Genomic DNA, 4,949 nt, shown 5'->3' on the forward strand with positions numbered 1-4,949 from the left:
CCCCCATAGGGTTTAACTGGGTGGTGGTTGTAGGAATGTGGGGTGTGTCTGGATGAGGGGGGTCTGTCACAGGAAACCAGGGAGCTGAAACTACAAACCTGGCTCTCGTGTTCCAATGAAAGAAAATTTAAACTCAGACACCAACAGCCATGCAAGAGAATTTTATTATAAGTGATGGTAGAGTGGAAGTGAGGAAAAAATGAAGAGAATGCAAAGTGAGGCTCAAGCAGAGAGCACTCTCCAGACAGCATGGGCCACCTCCAAGCAGAGAATGACAAAGGAGACAATGCTGCCACCAACTTTATTCCTGTTTCATGGTTGGCTTGAAAACGAATGTCCTCCTTCAGCAACCTTCATCAATCAGGTATTCAACTCCTCCTTTATGTTGGGTGGTGAAGGTTTGGACCTTAGTTGGTCCTCTCCAGAACTGTCATGGTATCCATTATTGAGGCGGGGGATTCATCTACCAGTCAATCCTTGTTCATGTGGGCATTGGGGTTAGTGGCCAGTCAGAGGCTACCTTACTGCACCTGCACCACTAAAGAATCCTCCCCCACTTCTGAGCTGGTAAGAGATACTGGGGCTCAGGAGATAACTAGGCTCAGGCCTAAGACCTGATCCCACGCTGTCCCAAGCAGGAACACTAAGCAGGACTCACACTGGGCTGATGCTCCGCCTCAGCACAGTTCTAAGTGCACCTGACCATGGAGCCATCCTCCTGTCCACAGGCCACATCCATTCTGAGAAACACAGGGCAGAGAAGAACACCACAAATGGATATGTGCCCTACTTTGCACCTGACACAATGAGACTTTGAGGCAATTGCCCTTGGTGGGAGATACTGAAGGAACTCAGATGCCGGAGGTATTCACAGTCCTCACTCATGCAGATCCAACAGGTGTCCTCAATCTTAATTTCCTGTTTTATTTTGACCCCCTAAGTTCTTCTTTCTTGAGGTATTCCCCTCATTATCTCTTCTATTTTAAATTGTTTATCCTCAAGGTTTATGTACTAATGTTTTCCCATAGGTTAGCTGCTAAAATTATTTACTCATGTTCCTTGGCAGTAACTTAAAAAAAAAAACGTTAAGAGTAACTTCAAGTAAACCTGTGACCTTGCTATGCATTTCACGGTTCATCACTAACTGCTACCAAATAGGTAAGTCAATGGGAGCATGCTCTTGGGGGATATAGTTTGTTCCTGAGGGAAGCTGATTTCTCTGGTTTCTGGTGCCATGTCCCCAGCTGCTTTTCTCAGCCACACTCTTCCACCATGATGTCCTGCCTTACTTGGAGCTCCAAGGAATGGAGTCGGCTGTCTATGGACCAAGACCTCTGAAATTATGAGCCCGAAAATGAACTTTTCCTCTTCTAATTTTTCTTATCAGAACAATTTTTTTTGGCTGTTTTTATCAAAGCCAGAAAAAAAAAGCCGTCAAAAACACTCAGGAAACAATAGATGAGAAGTTTGTAGAATGATATATATTTTTTAAAGGCAAAAGTCAGCTTAAGAAATAAAACACTATAACAATGGTGTGTTAAGAGGCAAGACTCACTTGAGATAAGGCTCCTCCTCTCATTCTACTTTATCTTAAGATGGCTTCAAAGTAGGGTAAAATTAAGGTCATTTCAACTTATGTTTAAAAGAAAGCTTATTGTGACCTCAAAATAAAAAGACAAAACTTTATTTAGTTTTGGGTAAATAATAAAATATATTTAAAGGTTGCAATTTAAGGGTTGCAAAAGAGTAAAATTCGTGATTGACTTGCTTAACTTACGGGACTTTTTAGAGGCAAAGTAGATATCAAAAATTCATAAATGTTATAAGAGTTGTGTTTCTTGGTTCAAAGTTATTATATGAACCAAATGTTTTTGCTCTTGTTAATTTCATTCCCTTGTAAAACTTTATTACTGTTGCCTGTGTTTGTTGAAAGTACTACTTCTAACAGAACAATCTGAGGTAATTAGCTATTATCCCTAGGACAGACAGGATATGACTCCCAGTACTAATACTGACCCCCAATTAAATGGAAGGGTTGACACAGCAATATTATAAAAATTAAAATTAAAACCCATTAATACCACTTTATGGCTGATGAAACTAGCCTGCTAGATATTTAAAATCAAAACTTGGAGAACAAAGCCAAGAAAATATAAAGATCTAAGAAAAAACCAGCCAACACATTAGCCATTGCCCTCTAAGGTCAGCCAAGGCCCAGGGAATGATGTCAGGGCCCTTCTGAGGGGCATGGGACTCTAGTGAGTCACCCGACCTCCTGACCATGAGGATCATGAAGATCCTAGAGAACAGGAAGCCAACCAGTGCACATTCTACAAAGAGGAGGGTCATTGGAGATGGCAATGTCCCTGATGCCTCTAAGAGAAGCCACATGTGGTTAGCAAGACCATGACTCATCCTGGCAGATGGCACAATGGGTAGAAGAAAGCTAAAGAAGCTAAGAGGCTGCTCACAAGTTCTCAAGAGAGACCCTGAGGAATCTCAGCTGACCTTAACAGTACATAGGAAATGGTTAATTTTTGACCAACTTGGTCTTACACACTTGGCAAGAAAGTATGCTCAAAGCACAGCCATACACAAATATAAGGAAAATGGCTGTTTTACTGTAAGTTGAGACATTCATCTGTGTCAGCCCCGCCAAAAGGAAATGAAATAATGCCAGATGGCTATAAAGAAAGTGTTCTTATACAGAAGTACTTATCACAGAGGACTTTGCCGGAGTCACTGGTTTGTCCTGAGTCAATGTGAGCCTGGAATCATAGACCTACAAACCTTCCTAACCTCCTACATTGGCGGACTTTATCTATTTTTCACTTGTGGGATAATCTGGCCCCAATAATCATCTCTCAGATTGGTCTAAAAGACATAATGTGGCATTTGAAAGCCCTAACTAATATAACTGAGAAAGCCCAAAATTGTGCAGATAAATGGATCCCTCTACTAAACACAGAAGAAATGCTAATGGGAAAAAAAAAGCCTATTTTATGAAAATCAGATGGCACTAGATATTTTAACTGTAGCTGAAGGGGGGCACTTTTGCCATTATAACAATTAAATATTATATATTTCTAACAACTTCGCTAATGTTTCTAAAGCATTCGTTGGCCTACATTCACAAATTAATGCCATGTTGGACCCCCACCACAGGCAGGGACCTAGAAGAAGCTGTCCTAGTGTGTCCAAGCCTCCACTAACTATAATTAATTACATCCTCTTAAGAAAAATTACCTTTTCTGGACCATGTCTTCATTATATCTTGCAACCATGTCTCCAGAACCCTCCCTTTTCACCAAAACTTGTCACAACCCCCAGTCGCCCTGGTGGCCGAATATCAAGACCTCAGAATGAAAACTTGATGGCCCTTCCAAAAACATGAGCCGGTTAAGAACACAGGGAATTGCAGCAAAACCCAGGAGGACTAATTTTCTCGAATAAAATCTGACTCTGTGAGCACCATATCCTCTGCTCCTCCAAAGTACTTGGAGTTGCCTCGCCCTCTGTCACCTCCCCTCTCACTCTAGTAAACTTTTGCCTGAAACTCTTGTTTCGCTGGATTCTTCCCCAGGGAAGCGACACCGCAGGGCTGCAGCGGGGGCAGGTCCCCGCCCTGAAGCAGGACAACCTCACTTCCCATCCGCCCGGTACCCCAGGTGGAGCCCACTGCAGAGAACCCCTCCTCCAAGGGGAAGCACCCCAGGGCCCGGCTCCTATCCTGGGCCGCGCACCTAAGCATCTCGGCGACCCTGGCGGCCCCTGGGTTCTTGATTTTATTCCCCAAATCATCCTCTTCAGCCTCCCTTCCCCGCCTCCTGGTCTTTCCTTCTCCTTGCAGGGCGGATCAGATCGCCCGCGGCCTCGCGGTTCCTAGGGGTTTGCGGAGCGGGCGGTGAGTGGGGACAGGGACTCGGGAGCCACAGCAGAGGTGACGCGGGGACAGAGTCGGGCCACGGGGCTTTGCGGGGCAGGCGGCGCAGAGTCCCGGGCAGCGGCTCCGCAGTTGTTCAGTCGCTACAACACCGGCAGGTGGGTGCCAAGTTTGGTTTTTGCGGTGTAGACACCGCGGGCTGGATGGCAGTGACATACAGCCCTGGGGCGGTGGTGCCCGAGCGCCCCCTGGATCTCCGTGCGGGGCAGCCGCCCTGCTGGAGACTCTCTGTCGGAGGGACTCATTCCGCCCTGGGGACAGGCGCTCTCTAGGGGTAGCGGCACTACACCTGGTCTCTCTTTGGCGTGCGAGAGGTCCGGCTTGCGGGGTCTTTTGGCTGGCTGCAATCCCCCTATCCCCACCCCACTCGCGCCAGCCACTTGCTAGTAAAAAGGTTTAGAGTCACTTCTTTATGAGGCTGCCAGGAAGGATAAGGGAGAGAACCTATCACACTGCCATTCAGACAAACCTGGAAGATGTAATTTCTGTGGAGTTCTGTTTCCATTCTTTCTACAAAATAAATAATTTATATTTCTGGACTTAGATTCTTGTGTAATCTGTACTCTGCTCCTCCCCCCCACACACACACACATTTTATTAAGATTCCATATTGTTTGTGCTTTTTGGTGTTTAAAAAATTTTTTTATTGGTGAATTACCTTTATACATAATAGGGGGATTCCTTGATATGTATTTATACATACACACAGTACAACAATATGATTTGGTCAATTTCACTCCCCAGTACCTCCCCCTTTCCACCCTTCCTCCCCAGACCCACTTCCTGGACTCTATTGTCCAGCATTGTTTTTAATTTTATATCACATAATCAAAGTTGGAGCCACCAAAGCAGATTCAGGTGAAGAAAATACTGGATATGGTTGATTTCCCACTCACTAAAAGGGATATAGATTCAATATTTTAGATTGCATGTGTCTCTAGTAGACATAGGGAATCTTCTATCTACTTGACACCGTGTTTAATAATGAATCATCAGCACCATTTCC

The 4,949-nt window shown here is 44.8% G+C and overlaps 1 pseudogene; it reads right to left on the bottom strand.

Annotated features, from left to right (window-relative positions):
* Positions 1-3,751, bottom strand: part of LOC107143135 — a 96,516-nt pseudogene extending 92,765 nt beyond the window's left edge.
* Between the last annotated feature and the right edge of the window lie 1,198 nt (positions 3,752-4,949).

Source organism: Marmota marmota, unplaced genomic scaffold (assembly GCF_001458135.2).
Source record: "Marmota marmota marmota unplaced genomic scaffold, marMar, whole genome shotgun sequence".
Taxonomy (NCBI): domain Eukaryota; kingdom Metazoa; phylum Chordata; class Mammalia; order Rodentia; family Sciuridae; genus Marmota; species Marmota marmota.